General features: G+C 38.8%; 1 pseudogene; it reads left to right on the forward strand.

Annotated features, from left to right (window-relative positions):
• Nucleotides 1–10105: 10105 nt before the first annotated feature.
• On the forward strand, nucleotides 10106–11072 carry LOC116637726 (annotated as a pseudogene).
• The last annotated feature ends 10664 nt before the right edge of the window (nucleotides 11073–21736 follow it).

Here is a 21736-nt window from a genome sequence, read left to right on the forward strand (position 1 = left end):
TGTTTTAAGGTCTTTTTTTTCTGGACGTTTTGGGTAGAAACATGCCCTCAGTTTTCTATCTCGATTCAATATCTATTCTTTCTTACAGATTCAGTGTTGTACTGAATATAAGCCCATTTAATAACTCAGTTATTTTTCTTGATTATCATTGTGTGCTCTGGGACTATAATACCTTCAGGGGCTGTTGGGATGTATAGCACTACTTTACTCAATCATTAAGTGACCCCCACACGATTGTTGAAGAAGTAGAAAGCAATCAGAAGTCTCAGGGTTATTGTTTCTTTTAGCTATGAAGTGTCACTTCCCACTTCTTCAGTGTGTCTTGCTCTTATAATTGGTAGTCTTACGTTTTATACAATTGCTTTTCCTTTAGACAAAAAAAAAAAAAAAAAAAAGAAGCAAGTGTGTTATAGAAACTTTTGCTTCTTAACCCTCCCTTAAAGGGAGAAGATTATTTCTCTTTTTGTAATTACATTATATAAGAAAAAGTTTCTCAGATTACTTCTTTTTAAATATGTGATGTTTTACTATAATTGTACTTTTTTAAAAACCTTGGAACAAAATAAATTTGGTTTGTTTAACCTGGACCCAGCATTTGAAGAGTGCACTACATAACTTAGTTCTCAAATTGTTCTATTATCTTCAGGATATTGGAGAGAATAAAAACTTACAGCAGGGCTATGTTAATATCCTCTACTCTTAAAATACAGTATCTTCCTCTACCACATTAGCTAGGCAAGAGGGTTGTCATGATTAATTTTATGTGTTAACTTGGCTGGGCCATGATTTCCAGATATTTGGTCAAACATTAATTTGGATGTTTCTTTTCCTTTCTTTAATTTATTATTTATTTGTCAGAGAGAGAGCACAAGTAGGGGGAGCGGCCAGCAGAGGGAGAAGCACGCTCAGGCCCAGGGCCCTGGGATCATGACCTGAGCCAAAGGCAGACGCTTAACCAACTGAGCTACCCAGGCGTCCCTATCTGGATGTTTCTATGAGGGTGTTTCTGGATGAGATTTACATCTGAATCAGTGCACTTTGAGTAAAGCAGATTGACTTCCATAAGGTGGGTGGACCTCATATAATCAGTTGAAGGTCTTAATAGAATTAACGACTGATCTCCCCAGAGCAAGGAGTTCTGCCAGCCGATGATCTCTGGACTTGAATTGCAGCATCATCTCTTCCTGTGTCTCAAGACTGCGACCCCATCCTGCAGATTTTGGACTTCCCAGCCTCCATAATTACATGCTCTGATTCCTTAAAATAAATCTCTTTATATATATAAATATAAACATAATGTTAAGTAAAAAATATATAAAACATAAATTTGTAGAAATATGAATATATTACATAGATCATATATTAAATATATTTTACAAATATGTACTTAACTCTAAATCGACTTGGAGTCCTTGCGTATTTTCACACGGAGGGGTAGATGTTACAGAAATCAGAGTCAAAACTACACATATCCATGTATCTGCTTTGAGAAATAGAGATCAAAGACCCTTTTGTGGGGACACCTGGGTGGCTTAGTCAGTTAAGCGTCTGCCTTCGGCTCTGGTCGTGATCCCATGATCCCGGGGTCCCGGGATCGAGCCCCACATCATCGGGCTCCCTCCTTGATGGGGAGTCTGCTTCTCCCTCTCCCTCTGCTCCTCCCCTCTGCTCATGCTCTCTCTTTCAAATAAATAAATAAACAAACAAATAAATAAATAAATAAATAAAATCTTTAAAAGAAAAAAAGAGACCCTTTTGTGGATCTACTTGCTCGTTACTGCCTTTGTAGACACCCCTGGACTATGAACTCGATTTGTCTACTACCAACCATGATGGCAGCCTTGCTTCTAGTCCCCTGGGCATTTCCTGAACGTTGGATCCAGTTCAACCACCCGAAGCACTATGTGCAGCTATGACTTCATACCTTTGCTACATTCCTAGAATTTGCACTTGACACCGTCTCCCAGTCTTACGGGACTTCTAGTTCCTGGATTGTACCTTCATGTCCAGGTAAGTAACGTTCACTCATTTCCTCATTAATCAGACCCCTGCTCTCAGCCTCCAGGTGTTCTCTGCTTTCCACGTTAATGAGTGCCATGGATCTTGTGCTGGTTTTTCCTGATGTTCACAACAACCTGACAAACTGGCAAGTGTCTTTTGTTTTCATTTCTAATGTAGTTCATATGTTTTCACGTTCTATTCTATAATGTGAAGTTGGCCTCGATAGGAAGGACAAAATTTTACAAATAGGAAGACTATTTTTAAAACATTCAATGCTCAGTATGTCATCACAAGCACATGGGAACCTTGGGGAGGATAATTGAGACCTGATGATTCTAATAAAATAAATAATCAAATAAAATAACCGAGCGGTACTTAAGCTGTTAATAATACAGGACTAGATCTGCAGTTCTACTTGAATCAGTCAGGGTGAGGTCAGGACATACGCACCACAGCAGTTGGTCTAACAGACAGAATTTAATGTGAAGTGTTATTAACCAGGTAACTACAGTAGGTTTCTATTACCACTATTAACAAATTACCTCCTATGGAGTGGCTTGAGACAACACAGATTTGTTACTTTACAATTCTGGAAGTCAGAAGCCCAAAATCATTTTCACTGGGCTAAAATCAAGGTGTCAGCAGAATTGTGTTCCTTTTGGAGGCTCCAGCGAATCTATGCTTACTTGCCTATTCCTGCTTCCAGAGGCCACCTGCATTTCTTGTCTCAGTGGCCCTCCCATCACTGCAACCTCCACTTCCTTTGTCACACCCACTTTTCTGACTCAGAGCCTCTACCTCTCTCTCGTGAGGACCCTTGTGACGACACTGGCCCATGCAGATAATCCCGGGTAACCTTTCCATCTCAAGATCTTTTACTGCTAAATTCCTTTGGCCGTGTGAGGTAACATATTCACAGGTTTTGGGGGTTAGGTTGTGGATGTCTTTGGGGGAGGCTGTTATTCTGCCCATCAAAGTAACCAACAAGGCAAAAATGGAACACTAAGGTGTCGCATTTTATAGACTGAATTAGCAACTACAGGAAGCAGCGGGCCCCCCTAGGGTTCCAACAAAGGGAAGCTGTTGGCATGTTGAAAATTTAGGAGCTTAAAGAAAAGGCCCACAGAGCAGAAACCCCCAGTTCTGAGGACAAGAGGCCAGCAACTAGTGGTGGCCTCTCTGAGGGGACAATGAGGAAGGGGCTCCAAAGGTTAGGAGGACTGCAAACTGCTCCCTCTGGAACAAAGTGCAGCTTCAGGGGGGACAAAGCGGGGCTTCTGACGCTGACCAGAACAGGGAGCTACCAAAAGGAGTAGGTCCCTTTCCTTCCTCCTGCCTCCTAGTCTTCCTCCAGTGTTCCTCACTGGCACTCCACGGGGGAGCCAGCTGGCACAAGAAAATGGTGGGTAGAGTCCCAGCCCCCGCGTTACAAAGCGGAGTGTAGGAGGTAAGTCAGAACCCGAGAGGCAATAGTTTTACAAGTAGCACATGACTCAACGTGATGAAAAGAAAAAAGCATAAATCCATCAATTGTTTTGATTCTGTATCCCTGAAGCAAGCCTTTTTCGCTCAGTTCATTAGTGTTTTGTTTTTTTTTTAATATGTTGTAGCTTCAGATCATTTTAAGACACTTGTACGGTAACTATATAGTGTTTTCAGATACACTCTAGATAATGCAGTGATTACCACACTTTTTAGAAAGGATGTACTTTGGGTTATTTTGTTTTATGACACTCCACATGATCTCCTTAAATCCCTTCTGGTATATATTTAGTTTGTAGTTAAAGCAAAGTAAAGCAATTAATTCATTTGGGGCATCTGGGTGGCTCAGTCAGTTGGGCATCTGCCTTGGGCTCAGGTCATGATGCCAGGGTCCTGGGATGAAGCCCACTGGCTCCCTGATCAGTGGGGAGCCTGCCTCCTCCTCTCCCTCTGTAGCTCCCCCTGCTTGTGTTCTCTCTCTCAAGTAAATAAAATCTTTAAAAAAACCCCAAAAAACTCTTAGTTCATTTGTTTGTGGATTTCATACCATTCTTTGAAACAACTGAAGACAACTTAGGATAACTCAAAAACAAGAGGAGAATTTGTGGGGCACTACAGTGGATGGTTTCATCAAACCTCTTCATAACAATAAGTGAAAAGAAACTCATAGAGGAAACATCGAGTCAGAAGTTCAGGTTAAGAGAATTATATCCTATTTTGAGAGTACAATCTTTGCATTTTCACTCATATTCTGACCTCATATTTTGATGGCTTGTGTGAAGTCTTTCCGGACCTAGTTTTCAGCTTTCGAACACCAAATTTGTATTCTGCATTACTATATATGTTCTCTAATATACTCTCCATATTATCAAGTTGTTCTTCAGTTATAAAAGCAAGACTAAAAGAGCTGAACATTCTTGTGTCTATCTAGCTTTATATGCTCCATGTTGATTTCTAGAATGTACCAGGCTTGAGTACCTGCTGTGCTGTACTTCGTGTTCTCTTTCATTCTCAAGTAAACTGATCACGAAGCTCTTAGGTCCTGGCTTTAGTTGGCTACTTTGGCTTTCAACCTCATTCAGTACACTTTCTTGTCCTCATAACCAAGAATGACTTTAAGTTAAAATATTTGCTGGACTGCTTCTCATCCTTCATCCTCAGTAATTCTGATTCCTTTCCTCTCCCGCATTTACAAGTGCATCTTTTGACTTGGAACAGTGGCACTAAATTGCTGCAACTCTGGAAGTTGTACTTTCCTTTAAAGTCATTGCTTAACCACTTCACTGGAATCCTTTCGTAAGCAGATTTTTAAGGAAAAGAAGCCAATACAAGGAAAACACAAATTATACCAGGAATTTATTCAAAAGCATTGTTCAGGATCAACTGGGTCTGTGTAGATTCTTCTGATTCCCATACACATTTGACATTTCCATCTGCTCAATAAAGACTATATTCAAAGTGCTAATCCTAAAAAACTGATGATAGAGTCCTAAAGCAACAAAAATTCTTGAAATATATGATATGCATTGTAACTATTGAGGCAGAAAATAATAGATTAACTATGGAAAACTGATTTTTCAACAAGAATTGATATTGAAAGTTTTCTGTTTAAGAAATTTTATTTCCTTAATTTTTATTTTACCACCACTTCATTTTCTATTATTTTTGTTGGTGATAAAGCTTCTTTGAAGATTGATTTCTTTTTTTTTTTTTCAAATGCTACTGTGCTTTTGTTTTATTAATACTACTTTGCTCTTAGTTTGGCTTTTATTCCCTACCCTTAACAGCAACCATAGAGTTATCCTAATTTTTATATTTTAAATCTTTACTATTCTCACATCTTCTTATCAATTCATGTTTTGAATGGCAATTGTTTTGTCCCTAATAAGTGATTGACCATTTGCATCTTATAATCTTATTTTATTACCTAAGTAACTGTAATACATATCATTAATTTTTCCCCCCTCTCAGTTTCTTCTATATTTTCACTAATAATTGAAAATTGGGGTTTATATAACAAATTTCATTACATTTCCCAGGCAAATGTACCAAAGTAGGGAGGTGATTAGTCATAAGGTAGAATATATACAGGAGATAGAATATATAGAAGATAGTATGTAGAAGATAACAGAGGTATTGAAGACTACTGAGAAGCTACAGCTATGTTTCACTTGTACTGTTTATGTTCTTCATAGGTATGTTCATATGCATATGATTTCTAATATTTTGTAGCCTGCCTTTTTCTTCACTCTGATTCTTTTCATTTATACCTAAAGATTTTTGTTCTGGGAGTTCCCCTTCTGATTGTGGGTAATCTAAGTAATTCAGATTACTCTTTTTGCTAAGAACTAGAAGAGCTGAAAAATTATTTTTTTAAAAGTGTTTGAAGGCATCAGGAAATTAAGAAGTCAGTGAAGAATCAGGGAGCCAAGATCTTAGAAAAGAAGGAAACCCAGGGAGATGGGCATTGCATTTGGATCTCTGGAGCTTCCAGAAGAGGTGGATGAGAGGCTTAGGAGTTCAACAGAGGGTGACAAATTCAAGAAGTTAAGGAGAAAAACCTGGAGTTCAGAAGCTACCAAAGAGGAGGATCCAAATACCCCTCTAAGCTTTGGATAAGCTACACAGCTGCATCTGGGGACTAACTGTGAACTATAAATAACCTAATCTCAAAGGGACTAAAGAAGCTTCAAATAATCCCAATCCTTGACTGAACTCAGGTTATCTGGGATAGCTTGAAACCTTAGCTATTAACAAGAAGAAAAACATAAATCCTCTCTACTGAAAGAGACTATCATCCCAAACTTCAATTTTTCTCTACAATTTTTCATATACAATATCCAATATTTGTTTTAAAATATTCAAGACTATGAAGAGACAAGTTACTGTGATAGATAACCAAAGTGGGAAACACAACAAAAATAGACTTACGGCTATCTGGATAATCAGAGACCTCAAAATAACTGTACCTAATATATTTACAGAGATAAAAGACATAATTGAGAATTTTTGTAGAGAAATGGAAATTATTTTAAAAATGAAACTTCTAGGGCGCCTGGGTGGCTCAGTTGGTTAAGCGACTGCCTTCGGCTCAGGTCATGATCCTGGAGTCCCTGGATCGAGTCCCGCATCGGGCTCCCTGCTCGGCAGGGAGTCTGCTTCTCCCTCTGACCCTCCCCCCTCTCATGTACTCGCTCTCTCTCATTCTCTCTCTCTCAAATAAATAAAATCTTAAAAAAAAAAATGAAACTTCTAGAACAGAAAAAAACATAATGGGTTTAACAGCTGGAGAGAGAACTAAGGAACTGAAAGATCAGTAATAAATATCCAAAATAAAAGCACAGAGAAACAAAAGAATAATAAATGCAGAAAAGGACTAAGAAACATAAAAGATACAGAGAAAATTTTTATGATATGCATAATTGCTGTCCAGAAGGAGAAGAAAGAAGAGAATTGGACGGTATTGCTATTTGCCAAGATAACAAATGAGAATTTTCTAAAATGGATGGATGATATTAAACTACAGATTCAAGAAGCACAATAGAACCAAGATGGTAACTATAAAAACGTTTACACCTGAGCCCACCACAGTACAAATGCTGTAAATGAAGGGTAAAAAAGGTCTTAAAAGTAGCAAATGAAAGAAGAAAATTACCTTCAAAATAGTAACAATAAGACTGACAGTTTCTTTTCTAATAGAAACAATAAAAGCCAAAATATCCTCAAAAATGTTAAGTGACATTCAGACAAACAAAAATAGAGAGAATTCATCATCAACAGACCTACACTAATGAAAAGATTGAAAGGTGTTCTTTAGTCAGAAAGAAAATGATTCCAGATAGCAGTTCAGAGATGCAAAAAAGCATGAAGAGAAAAATAAAAGATGCACAGAAAAAGAAATATAAATAAATATTGATGATTGCAATCATGGTAATAAAATTTAATGGGGTTGAAATATATAAAAATCTAAATACATGGCAAAACCACTTTGGAAAACAATTCAGTAGTTTCTGAAAAAAAACTAAACATACACTATATGTGACCTAGCAATTCCAATATCCATCAAATTGCAACTGTATAAAGAAATTGTGGACTATTAACACAGTAGAATATCACTCAGCTATACATAACAGTAAACTAGTGATATCTGTAAAAGCATAAATGAATCTCAAAACATGATGATCTTAAAGAAGTCAAACACAAAAGACTACAAAAACAAACCTATAATAACAAAAATCAGGTCAATAAATACCTGAGCATGAGATGACTTTTCAGGGCGAAGTAAATGTTCTATATCATGTTGGTTTCATGGGTGCATACATTTGTCAGAACTCATCAAACTATATGCCTAAAACAGGAACATTTTATGGAGTGTCAACTCCATCTTAATAAAGTTAATTAAATTGACAAACATATGGAAAAAATAGCATCTAATTTGGGTAAGAAGGTATATACAGTTAAGGTGCTACAAGGTCCTAGCATTGTCCAGGAAGAGATAGAAGTATTTGTATTTGATGTTAATTTTTTCAAAAAGGGTGTATGTAATAATATCTAGGGTAACTACTAAAAGAATAGTAAAATAATGTATTAATACCAAAATAAATGGGAAAATGAAATAACAGAAACAATCAATTTAAAAGTAAGAAAAGAAATATAGAATAGGTGGGACAACTGAAAGCAAATGGTAAGATGGTAGATCTGGGTTAAGAAAACAACTATATGCTGCTTACAAGAAACACATTGCAAAGGTAAGGACAAGGAAATATTGAAAGTAAGGGAATAAAAAAGAGATGTACCATGTAAACATCAACCAAAAAAAGCGAGGGTTATTATACTAATATCAGACAAAGTGGACTTCAAGGAAAAAAATTATTGATAGACTATTTTATAATAAATATTTAATTTACCAGAAATATGTAATGATTCTAAAACTGTATGCATTTAATAAAATAGCCTCAAAATGTGTAAGGCAAAAATCAACGTAACTACAGGAGGAAATAGATAAATCTACAATCATAGTGTAAAATTTTCACATGCCTTTGTCATTAAGGAGGCAAAAAAATATAGATTTGAACTTCACAATTAACAAATCTGACCTAATTGATATATAAAGAATATTTCACCTAACCCTGTAGATTACATTTTTTAAAATTACACTTGGAATATTTATAAAAACTACCACATGCTAGATTTAAGTCAAATCTCAATGAAAAACAAAGGTTTGAAATCATACAGTTCGTTGTCTGGCAGTAGTGGAATCACATTAGAAATAAATTATAAAAAGATCATTTGAAGATCCCTCCAGGTATGGAAATTAAGAATTATCCTTTAAGGGGCACTTCAGTGGCTCAGACAGTTAAGTGACCAACTCTTGATTTCAGTTCAGGTCATGATCTCAGGGTCATGAATTTGAGCATCACATTGGGCTCTGCGCTGGGCGTGGAGCCTGCATAAGATTCTCTCTCTCCCTCTCCCTCTGCCCCTAGCCTCCGTGCTTGCTCTCTCTCTAACTAAAAGGAAAAAAAAGAAAAGAAAGAATTATCCTTTAAATAACCCATAAATCAATGAAGAAATAACAATGGAAACTAGAAAATATTTTACTGGAATGATAATGAAAATATTGCAAAGCATGTTGGTTGCAGCTAAAGCCATACTTAGAGGAAAATTTATACACTTACAACACATACAATAGAAAAGAAGAAAAGCTGAAAAGGCAGTGATCTAAGCATCTACCTCAAAAAGTTGGAAAAATATCAAACTCAAAGTGGAAGGGAGGAAATCATAAAGACAAGAGGAGAACTGAATGGAATATAAGATACAGAATAGAGAGGCTCACCAAAACTAGAAGTTGGTTCTTTGAAAAGACTAATAAGGTCCTAATTCCCTAGTGAGATCAAGGGAAAAAAAGGTAAAAATAACCCATGTTAAGAATGGGAATGCAGATGGGGCGCCTGGGTGGCTCAGTCAGTTAAGCATCTACCTTTGGCTCAGGTCATGATCCCAGGGTCCTGGGATGGAGCCCATCGTCAGGGTCCCTGCCTGCTCAGTGGAGAGCCTGCTTCTCTCTCTCCCGCTGCCCCTGCTTGTGCTCTCATGCTCTCTCTCTCTCTGTCAAATGAATAAATAAAATCTTTATAAAAAAGAATGGAAGTGGGGACACTGTTATAGATCCTACAAATATTTGAAATATCGTAAGGATATTAAAGCCAATGTTATGTAAATAACTAGAATTTTTTTTTTTTTTTTTTTTTTACCAATGGACAATTTTCTAGAAAAGCACGGTTTATCTAAATGGACACAAGAAAATCTCTACAGGCTTGTAACAATGAAAGAAATGGAATGAATAATTTTAAACTTTCCATAAAAAACCCCCCAAATCCAGATGACTTCACTGGTGAGTTTTACCAAATAGTTGAGAAAGAAATAATGCCAATTGTACATAAACTTTTCCAGAGAATAGAAAAAGTGAGACACTTTCCATTTTGTCTTCTGAGGCCAGTGTTACCTTGATACCAAAAGCTGATGAGAACATTATAAAAAAGGAAAATAATAGGCCAGTATAACATGTTTTACATAAATGTAAAAAAAAATTAAGTGAACTATTGGCAAAACAAATCCAGCAATGTCTGGTGAATACACTGTGACCAAAGTGGACTATTCCAGGAAGGCAAGAATGGTTTACCATTTGGGTTGCCCTGGCAGAATGGAGAGAGGTCCTCTGGCTGGAGATACATGTGACACGCTGACTTACTGTGAGCTAGAAATGGTTGTGAAGGATGTCTTCAACAGAGGATTTGTGTTTGGTATAGTCAGTACATCTGAGAACCCAATCTTGTAGCTGAGTGGAATTTTCTACTTCCAGTCATGCTTCCACAGATACAGGGAAAGCATCAGACAACCTAGAGACCAAATATAAGATCTGTAACGAGGGACTTATTTTCAACCAGAAATGAAGGAGACAACACCCTTGGGGCAGAAATGTCTTTGGAGAGTAAGTTGGTTGAAGGGTTGAAACTGACTCTTGATACCATATCTGTACTGAACACAGGAAAGAAGAGTGGGAAATTGAAGTCCCCTATAAGTAAGATTGTTTCTGTCTCAACAGTAATGTTGATATAGATTTTTCTGAACCAACCATTTATGATTGGGTTGTGTTAGCCTTTGAAGGTTGGCTTGCTGGCTCTCAGATGAGTTTTGACAGAGCCAAATCTAAACAGTCACAGAATAATTTTGCCCTGGGTTACAAGGCTACAGACCTCCAGCTGCACCCTCAAGTAAATGATGGCCCTGAACTGGGAGGTTCTATCTACCAGGGGCTTAAAATGAGAAGATTGGACCACCAATGAGCCTTGCTTACATAGCTAACACTAACACCTGTTTTGACGTTGCTGCTAACTACACACTGGCTTGTAGAACTCCTTTATCTGCTAAAACAAATAATCCCAGCCTGATTGGACTGGGTTATACTCCAACCTTTCAACCAGGCGTCAAACCAACCCCATCAGCTTTAACTGATTAAAAAGAACATCAGTGCAGGAGGTCACAAGGTTGGGGTGGGATTCGAACTAAGAAGCTTAATGTGGTTTTGAGTAAAGCATCAGTTTTGTCCCTGGAGATGAAGAGACATGAACCTGCTGTGTTTTGGCCTTAAAATTCTCCTGTGCAATTTCAGAAGTGTGAACTTTCTATTCTTCCAAAGAATGGTAATCTTCCCCACACTGAAGTCTACAGACTGGAAGTCCATCCTAAGGTCGGTGCTTGAAGGCATGCCTGGAAGTTGTCATGTTTGTGGTACATTTCAGCCTGGTGCTGCACTGTTAGTTTACATGCGTGCCTCAGTGACGGTGTAGTGTCGTCTTGTAAGGGAAATGACCCAATCCTCCAGTCTGTATTTCATGTCTTGCATGTGCCACACCACTTTTTCAAGACTTTTAGAAATATAATGGTCTCTGTGCTGTAATGGAATCCTTGGTTTTACAGCAGAGTAAAATGAAATAAATCCACCATGGGGGCGCCTGGGTGGCTCAGTCGGTCTGCCTTCGGCTCAGGTCATGATCTCAGGATCCTGGGATTGAGCCTCACATGGGGCTCCTTGCTCAGTGGGGAGTCTGCTTCTCCCTCTGCCCCTGCCCCAGCTTGTGTTCCCTCTCCCTCTCTCTCCCAAATAAATAAATAAAATCTTAAAAAAAAAAATAAATCCATCATGCTTGGAACAAAGAAAGAGAGAATGGTTTAATGTTTGAAAAAAAATGAAATTTGTCACATTAACAGAATGAAGGGGAAAACATCATATTACCTTCTAAATAAATGCTGAAAAAGAACTTGACAAAACTCAATATATATTCATGATTAGAACTTCTAGCAAATATAAATAAAATTGCCTGAATCTAATAAAATGCACCTATAAATAATCTTACACAAGCATGATTAAATGTTAAAAGCGTTCCCTCTGGAATTGAGAGTGAGACAAAAATGTCCTAGCCAATTTGATAAGCAAGATAAAGAAAGCAAGTATAAGAATATGAAAACAAGGATAAAAACAGCTCCTATTCACAATTTGGTGATGTACATAGACTACCCCAAAAAATCTACAGATAAATTATTAAATTTAATTAGTGAGTTTAGTTAGCCAAGTTATTGGATACCAATATACAAAAATCAATTGTATCCATCTAGCCTAACAACAAGCAAAAATTAAGTTTTTTATTTTTATTTATTTTTGATTGTTTTATTATTGAGGCATAATTAACATTTCAAGTGTGCAATGTAATGATTTAAAAAAAAGAAAAAATAAAATACATTGTTAGGTAGATCAGCACGGAAAAAAATAGCCATAATATATTATTAAGTACAAAATTAAGTTGTAAAATACTATATTATAATGGATTCCTATTATTAAAATGAAGTCTATAATATAGGATTACAAGAATTCTTGGAGGATAAAAAACTCCAAACTCACAATGTTCATCTCTAGGGATTACGAGATGAAGGAAAAAGGAATTTCACTTTCTACTTTATATGCATCTTTATGATTCTAATTGTTTTCCAACAAGCATGAACCACTTTTGAAATTCTTAGGACAACAGTAAAATGTTCGAATAAATGCTTTTCCTATTTAAAAAAAATAATGATTTCATATTTGTATATACACTACAAAGAGATCATTACAATGTCTAGTTACCATCAGTCACAATACATAGTTACATTTTTTTCCTGTGATGAGAACTTCTAAGATTTACTCTCTTAACAACTTTCAATTATGCAATATGTTATTAATTATAGTCACTATGCTGTACATTACATCCCATGACTTACTTATTTTATAACTGGAAGTTTGTACTTTTTGACCCCCTCCATCCATTTTGCCCACCCGACTCCCCCTCTCTTCCGGCAACCACCATCTGTTCTCTGTACTTATGAGCTTGGCATTTTTGTTTGTTCGTCTTTGTTTTGTTTTGATTTGTTTGTTTGTTTTAGATTCCACATATAAGTGAAATTATATGGTATTTGTCTTTATCTGACTTCTTTCATTTAGCATAATGCCTTCAAGGTCCATCCATGATGTTGCAAATGGCAAGATCTCATTCTTATTTATGGCTGAGTAATATTCCATTCCATATATATCTACCCCATCTTTCTTCTTTATTCATCTATCAATAAGCACTTAAGTTGTCTCCACATCTTGGCTATTGTAAATAATGCTGCAGTGAACATGGGGGCGCAGATATCTTTTGGAGTTAGTGTTTTTGTTTTCTTTGGATAAATACCCAGAAGTGGAATTCCTGGGTCATATGTTCTATTCTTGACTTTTTGAGGAATCTCCATACTGGGTCCATAGTGGCTGCACCAATTAACGTTCCCACCACCAGTGCACTAGGTCTTTCCCTTTCCTCCACATGTTTGCTAACGCCTGTTATTTCTTGCCTTTTTGATGATAGCCATTCTAACAGGTGTGAGGTGATATCTCATTGTGGTTTTGACTGACATTTCCCTGATAATTAGGGATGTTGAACATCTTTTCATGTATCTGTTGGCCATCTGGATGTCTTCTTTGGAAAAATGTCTATTCAGTTCTTCTGTCCATTTTTTAATCAGATTGTTTTGCTACTTCAATGGAATGAATTGAGTTTTAAGAGTTCTTTATATATTTGGGATGTTAACCCCTTATCAGATATGATTTGCAAATATCTTCTCCCACTCAGTAGGTTGCCTTTTCATTTTGTTGATGGTTTCCTTTGGTGTCCAGAGGCTTTTTAGTTTGATGTAGTCCCACTTGTTAATTTTTTATTTTGGAAATTAAAAAAAAATCATCACCAAGACAGATGTCAAAGAGCTTACTGCCTATGTTTTCTTTAAGGAGTTTTATAGTTTCAGGTCTTACATTCAAATCTTTCATCCATTTTAAATTTATTTTTGTAGATAGTGTAAGATGGGGGTCCAATTTCAATCTTTTGCATGTAGTTGTCCAGTTTTTCCGACACCATTTATTGAAGAGGCTCTTTTTTTTCCTATTATATATTCTCTTCTTCTTTATCATCGTTTGACAGGAAGTCTTAAACAAGACAGAAAGTATTACTGTAAGGGAAAAGATTGACAAATATAGCTACGTTAAGAATTTGTTACTCAACTTGATGTAAATGATATTCTCCCCTGGACGGCTTCCCTGCCCCCCGGAAAATTGCGCTTGTGAGAGTCATCCATACTTTTTTAGATGCTTTATGTTTTATATATGGTCTGAGATAGGGGTCTCTGTCCATTGGTTTAAACATCCACAGGCAAGTGGCTGGTTACCACTGGGGAGGCCTGAAGGGAAAATGATTGGGAGAGGAAACCAAGAGGGCTCTGCATTGCTGGTAATGTTCCATTTCTTGTCCTGGAGGTGATCACATGAGTGTGATTCCTTGGGGTAATTCACTGAGCCATACGACGATTTGCTCACTTTTCTGTATTTGTGTTATACTTCAATAAAAAGTTAAAGAAAATGTATCTTCCTTTCCCTTAGAGATATAGACTAGCGATAAATACATTGGTTCCTTTGCCCCTGAATTGTCCCCAATTTGTTCCCTTTTGCCAACTGCCATCTCACCATGACCTTTAAAATTTTTTATTGGCCACCAAATGCATGCCCCCTACGTTGCTAGATTCAGTTACATATATAGTCACATTGAATCGTCACGACAACTCCGTGAATTGGATGTCATTACAGCTGAGGCTTGGAGTGATTAAGTGATCTATCGAAGTCGAACACAAACAGCAAGCAGAAGAGCCAGGATTAGATTCTGGTGTGTTTGCTGCATTCTACTGTGCTTTTAAAATCCAAAGATTAAAAATAGAAAATTCTAACACCAATTCACTTGGGAATCTCACTGATCTATATAAAAATGCTATAAAAAAGGTACATCTAAGTAAAATGAAAAATAAATATTCTTTTCTATGTACCTGGTATAAATTAACAGCACTTGTCAAGTTTGTGAAGCTTTTTAAAAGTGGATGTCGGGGGTGGGGCACCTGGGTGGCTCAGTCAGTTGAGTTTTAGCTCAGGTCATGATCCCGGAGTCCCAGAATGGAGCCCTGCACCCGGCTTCCTGCTTAGCGGGGAGTCTGCTTCTGCCTCTGCCCCTCACCCTGCTCGTACTCTTTCTCTCTCTTTCACTCTCTCTCAAATAAATAAAAAATCTTTTAAAAAAAGTGAATGTAGGGGGAAAAGCATAGATTTATAGTCAGGTAGCTCAAATCCCAGATTGGCTACTTAACACTTGTGTTTCCTTGAAAACTTCCTTAAGCTATTAAAGGCTGGATTTTCTCATCTGCAAAAAGCAAATAATAACACCTATTGGTGGTAAGCCAAAGGAACTGTGTAGAAATCATTTGGGACCGCAGTTAAACTGCAGCCGGCCTCGTAGCCTGAGAAACTGAGGAGACTCAGCTTGTAATGACCGAGGTTGTAGCAGAGGGCTGAGCTTAGTTAGGTACTCAGTACCTTATAAAGGCAGGTAGAGTCTAACTTATCAGAGCTCCACATCGTCATACTTAGAGCTAACTAGTCCCCACTCCCCACCCTCCACCTGTTCCCTCTCCTTTCACCCTGCCCGCCCCCACCCCCATTGCTACAGACTTCTTCACTGCCCATGTCATGAGAGCTGCTGTGAGCGACATGGACATATTAGAGATTGTCCGAGTGAGGTCCAGTAACCCACCAAATGCAACTTCAGCCAACAAGATACCATTTTCGTCAATCAAATCAGCAAAGACATGTCGTATGATAACACTCAGTGTGGAGAGAATACGATTAACTTTCTCATGCACAAGTGGAAGACCCATGCGCCTTTCTGGAAAACCATACGAGAAACAAATTGGAAAGAAAACATCAAGAGAAGTTTAGATAACATAATTGTTACAGTAATGCACCTTCCAGAAATCTATTACTGGGAAACAGTACTATCCATCACACAGTCGGACAGAGCTTTATGTCCAAGGATGTGGCAGCCTTACTTACCATGGCAAAAGTCGGAGGTAACCTAAATGTTCAAACATAGGAGAATGACTAGGTCATCTCTTGTGCACTCATAAGGAAATTGTCACTCAATCAGATAGAATGTGCTCCCCCAAAATAAAATAATAAAATGGATAATTATATATGACAATAATAACCAAATTTGTGATATAATTATAATGTTTGTGAGTATATATAATATATTGAATATATATAATATATAGCATATATATAACAAGAAATATATAACACAAATAGAGAATGCTCATGAGTAGAAATTATAAAGTGCAAAAAAGGAGTTGCAAAATGGTAAATACTGGAAAAACCTAAATGTTCATCAATAGATGAATGGATAAACAAAATGCAGAATATACATACAATGGAATAGTACTCAGCCTTAACATGCTCCAGTGTGGACGAACATTGAAAATATTATGCTAAATGAAATAAGTCAGAAGCAAAGGGACAAATACTGTAAGATCCCATTTATAAGAGGTACCTAGAATGTGTAAATGTAGAGAGGCAGAAAGCAAAAAGAGGTTATCAGGCACTGGGGGAGGAAGGAATGGGGAGTTAGTGTTTAATTGGGACAGAGTTTCAGTTTGGGATGATGAAAAAATTCTGGAAATGGACAGCAGTGATGGTTGTACAAATTGCGAAAGTACTTCCTGTCACTGAAATGTATACTTGAAAATGGTTAAAATCATAAATTTTATGTTATGTGTATTTTACCACAATAAGAATGCACAGAAAAAAATTATATGTACAAGTTTACCCAAAAAAGTGTGCTTTGAAATATTGGATAATATCTAATTAGATATTAAGATGTAATCTCCGTATACTGATTGATTCGTTTTAATGGATCAATATGGATTGATTCATACCAAAAAAAGGTGTTATAATGGACACCTACTGTGTGCCGCTTACTCTTCTAGGATCTGGGGGATAGAACTTGGTAAACAAGACAAATGACCCCTTACTCTTAGTGCAAAGGATAACAGATATTGAGATTACAAGGAATTTTCTGTTTTGACCCTTTCTCTATTTTCTGAATCCTTTTCAATGAGTATGTTATTTTTTAAAAAGAGTTTATTTATTTATTTGAGAGAGAGAGAGAGAGCACAAACAGAGGGAGGGGCAGAGGGAGAAGCAGACTCCCTACTGAGCAGGGAGCCTGATGTGGGTCTTGATCTCAGGACCCTGAGATCATGACCTGAGCCGAAGGCAGACACTTAACTGACTGAGCCACCCAGGCGCCCCAAGTATGCTATTTTTATATTTGGAAAAAACGTAAGTGGAAGAAGGGAAGCAATTATGAAAAACAATACTAGCTCAATATGGGGTTTTCTCCCTTGGTGTAAACTCATCCGCTCATAGAGAGGAGCAGGTCTGGTGATGCTGGGCAAGGACATGGGGTGGGGTGCAAAACTTAAGGAATGAGACCTGTCGTTCCTGCTCAGTCAACCATCCTGCTCTTCTCCTTGTTATGTGTTGGGCTTTCTGGCTTCTAGAAGCACGTGTACCGCAGTTACCCTGTTAATCCTGCTCACTCTTGTCCAACACCATCATAGTTTACATCAGTGTTCAAAAGACTAAGAGCTCCACTTTTCTGGTATCTGGATTTTCTTCCTTTAAAAACAGATCTGCAATAACTTTTGAATAATTGTCTTGTCCCTCTGCCTACTTCCAACAGGACATTACGCATCTTCTAGAGACTCACAGAGCTGATCTGAAAATATCGGGCAGAGGTTAGTAGACTTCCAGGCTTTGCACCTCTCCACCAAGAAACGGTTGCTAATTTTTGGCTCCTCTTACAACAGAGCAAAACTGAGAATAATTTCAGGGCTTTGCAATGTAAAAAAGGTCCCCAGTGGCCTCATTTGTACATGTCCTCTCCGGCCCCAAGTCACTGACCCTAAGTTTTTGTTCATTCTTGTCTGATCTTGGCCAAAATTAGGGGAGGGAGCCTGACTTGGATGAATGGAGTTTGAGTTTCTTCATCATGACACAGAAACCCCCCCTCCACACTTGCTCTGCGCAGAGACAGGAGGGATCCTCTGAGTGAGAGAGAGAGAGAGAGAGACAGGTTCCCCCCGCCCCCCCTCCCCCCCGCATCTTTGCTGAAGCCCTCCTGTAATTCTCCTGTGACCTTTGGCCCAAGGATCTATTTTAGGCAGTGATTTCCATACTCCGTCAGAAATCTCTTTTGTCACCAAACTAGACTTCAGAGGTGTGCAAACATTTGGTTTTAGCCTGTGAGTCTCCTGAAGGCTGATACCACATTTCCTTCCAACTATTCAATGAAGGTTTAATTTATTGGTATATGACGGTGCATGAATAAACCTAGCTTTGAAGGCTTCGTTTTCATCTTATTCCCCAGACAAATTTTACTCTCTGTTTCCCCCCCACACACGGATATTCTTCTTCTCCAGTTCAATTCTTTTCCTCTCCCTCTCCCCCAAATCTCCAGCTATCAGTCCCTCCCGTGGAAAATTCCTTCTCTATGCTCTGTTGCTACTTGTTCAGGATCTAGCAGCTTTAATCTAAGAGAGAAAGACTGTGTGGTTTGGTGGCTCAAAAGCATAGGCTGCCTGAGTTCAAATTCTGGGTGTGATTCCACCACTTTGGCGACTTCCGTGTGCACCTCAGTGACATCATGCATCAGTCGGGGCTAATAGCAGAAACTATGTGACAGGGCTGTTAAGGGTGGTGATACATGTATCTCACATGGAACCTGGCAATGGGAGGATTTAATACACGGTCATTGGTAGTGAGGTTCCCTAAATGGGTATAGGCTATAACAGTATTTAGGTAGGCGGTTCTTTCTTCACGGCCTTTGTCCAACCCCAGACTTGATCAGTTGAGGAGAAAATGGATAATGGACCTGTGAGGGAAAATCCGGGAGAAGGTTTTTGCCCCAGAGGAGAGGTGACTGGGAAGGGTAGCACTCCACCAGCCCAGCACCTTCCAGCTCTGAGAGCACTTCCCCGAGCCTCAGCCCCTTTGATGCTCTAGCCACTGGGCCACCGAAACAGACTGAATTTTGGGCCATCACCAACTTGCTGAGATTCAGTGTCCCTACTTACCAGCTATGTTATTTCTCCCTTTAAAAGGAAGAAGCCACAACCTAGAGAGGACAGAAAATTTGCCCAGGTCAAGCAAACTACTAAGTGATAGCACTGAGTTGCGATTCTAAGGTCTTTAGAGGACCAATCTAGGACCTTTGGGACACACAGAGCTCTGGGTCTGTTCTTCGTTTCTATTTAATCTTCACTGCTTCTGGGGCCCTTGCTTCCTAATCCCCTCCCAGCTTCCTAATCCTCTCATACCCCCAGCCCCAGAGCCAGCCCCGAATGCCACAGACCCAACACATAAGGTTCTCCACCCTCCTCACGCACCTAGTGCAGCTTGAGAATAAGCCACCAGCCCAGACCCAGTCCTGTGGCCTGGCCACAATATCTGGGCTCAGGTGACTTCCGAGGGACCTTGCTGTCTATCTGACGTGGCGGCTTCCAGAAGCACTTCCCATAGTCCCCAGCCCTCTCTTTCCCTGCACTCATCTCCAGCTGGGTACTCCCTCCTCATGCCTGATCTATGGCCCTCTCTAGTCTCTAGGCCACGGGGAGGCCAGCCTTATTCTGAATGGCCTTGGCACCCAGCGTGGCCCCATCTCCGGGGCTCGAACTGACCCATAGTGTCATTTCCTGCTATAAACAGTCAGATTCCAGAGAGCAGTTCTGAGCACTTGAAGGTTGCTTGCATCCCCCCCAGCTCCAGGCCTCACCCACCCGATTATAGACTTTCTTTACCCACTGCTTCAAAAACAAGGGTCCTCCTTCTTTCTTATTCCCCATCACCCATTTTGCCAAAGGACCTATGATATTTTGCATCCAAATAGCCTCAATTTGAACACAACCGTGGGTTTGCTCCTATGTCCTTTTGGAATGGAATTAGACTATCCACTCCATCTGTGACGTTGGACAAATCATTTTCCCGCTCTGAGGAAACTGCCTTCTAGTTAAAATGGGCATTAAATTAGATGACCTCTTTCTGCTATAAAATGCTGTTTAGAGCTGAGACATCTTTTCTGTTACCTGAGAACTCTGTGGGGAGAAAGCATGGTTCTTGGACTAACTCTTTAAGTAGATCTATGTGTCTTCCAGGAGAGTCTGAAAATTATCAATGCAGATAAACAGCTCTAGTCTATTTCCAACTCCTATCCCTCATGCTATTGCTTCAGAATGACCTTTCCCATCTTTATAAGCTGTATCATACTGGTCAGGTGTTTTTACCTTCAAATCTACCTTTGACACCTCTGTAAAATTCCCTGAGCTTTGTACATTAAGATACTTGCATGCAAATCATAATAATTTCCTTCAGTCCAAAAGTGTTTTGGAGACCTAAAACAAGAAAAATAACCTTTAAAATGAAATGCCCTCCCGATGCAATTATGGAACATTAAAGTCACTAGATTTCAAACATTTCAATGCTGTATACTTTTTGTCTCTTGATACACGCTCTAATTGTTGGCTAACTGATTCATTTTCATAGCTCTGTTCTCCTTTCTGCTTCTTAGAGTTTTACGTTTTCTTTGTTTCTTGGTGGGGCAAAATTAGCTTCCACCGTATCACGATAGAAGATTCACTGATTTAATAACACATGCATTCAACAAATAAATTCTTGCAATCTTCATTTACTCAGATGCTTTTACCAAAAAGCATATGGGATCCCTCTGCTTTTTGGGTTTTCATAGCTCAAAATATCTGTTTGAAATAGAAAGTTAAATCATCCCACATTTATAGGTATGCTGATGGGCAGAAAAATATGAATCATTACCTGGATTTATTTTTTACCCAACCCAATACTATATTTTTTCTCTAAGAGATTGACTCACCCAGCCTCTTTCATCCTCCTAAGAACACAGTAGAATTAATTTCCCAATCACCGTAGCATCTGCATGAGGTGGTATAACCAGTGCTCATAAATGGAATATAGTGGAAGTGATACTGGCCATGAGGGGCTGAGGAAGTTCTGCCCCACTCCCCCATCTGCTGACTGGATGATACCAGGACAATCTTGAAATCCTATGTTGACAGTGGAACTGCATGAAAGAAGCCATGTCCCTGAATGATCATGGGAAAGACCACATGCCTTCCACGTGATTGGATGTGAGGCGAATCACTGGAGTTCTGGGACGGTTTGATAGTTAGCAGACCCGGCTGACACATTCCTCTTCTCCTTCACGCTGAAGAACTTACGCACTGCAGTCTTGGGAGTAAACAGCTTTGCCACGTGGCACAGTCAAAGACGGTGCTTTACGAGTGACTTATGATACTCCTGGTACTTACTCTGTCTTCACTCTAAGGAATGCAAGTTACATCTCCACAGCAGAATTAGAAGGGAGTTCAAAGTCATGAACACATTCTCTCAACTTATCTTTGCTGCTCAGCCATGGTGGCCAGTCCCTCTTGTCAAACCTCATAAGCTTGTCAAGGTCGTTGCCCATTTTGGCAATTTCGCGAATACGGCAAAATGGCTCTGTGGTGGGCCTCAGCCTCAGAAACCAACACAAAGCCTCCATATCTAGCCCCTTCATTTCTTTCAGATCACTCAATAAACATAATCTGGTTTCTTTCAAAATAATATGGTTATATAATTTCTTCATTAGTAGCTAGTTAGGCAAAGCTTCTGGCTTCCCATGACCCAATTTACTGAGTCCCTGAGCTCATTTAAGGCTTCTCCTCTTACTCTTGAGGTCAG

The sequence above is a fragment of the Phoca vitulina genome, unplaced genomic scaffold, assembly GCF_004348235.1.
Source record: "Phoca vitulina isolate PV1807 unplaced genomic scaffold, GSC_HSeal_1.0 scaffold15, whole genome shotgun sequence".
Classification (NCBI taxonomy): domain Eukaryota; kingdom Metazoa; phylum Chordata; class Mammalia; order Carnivora; family Phocidae; genus Phoca; species Phoca vitulina.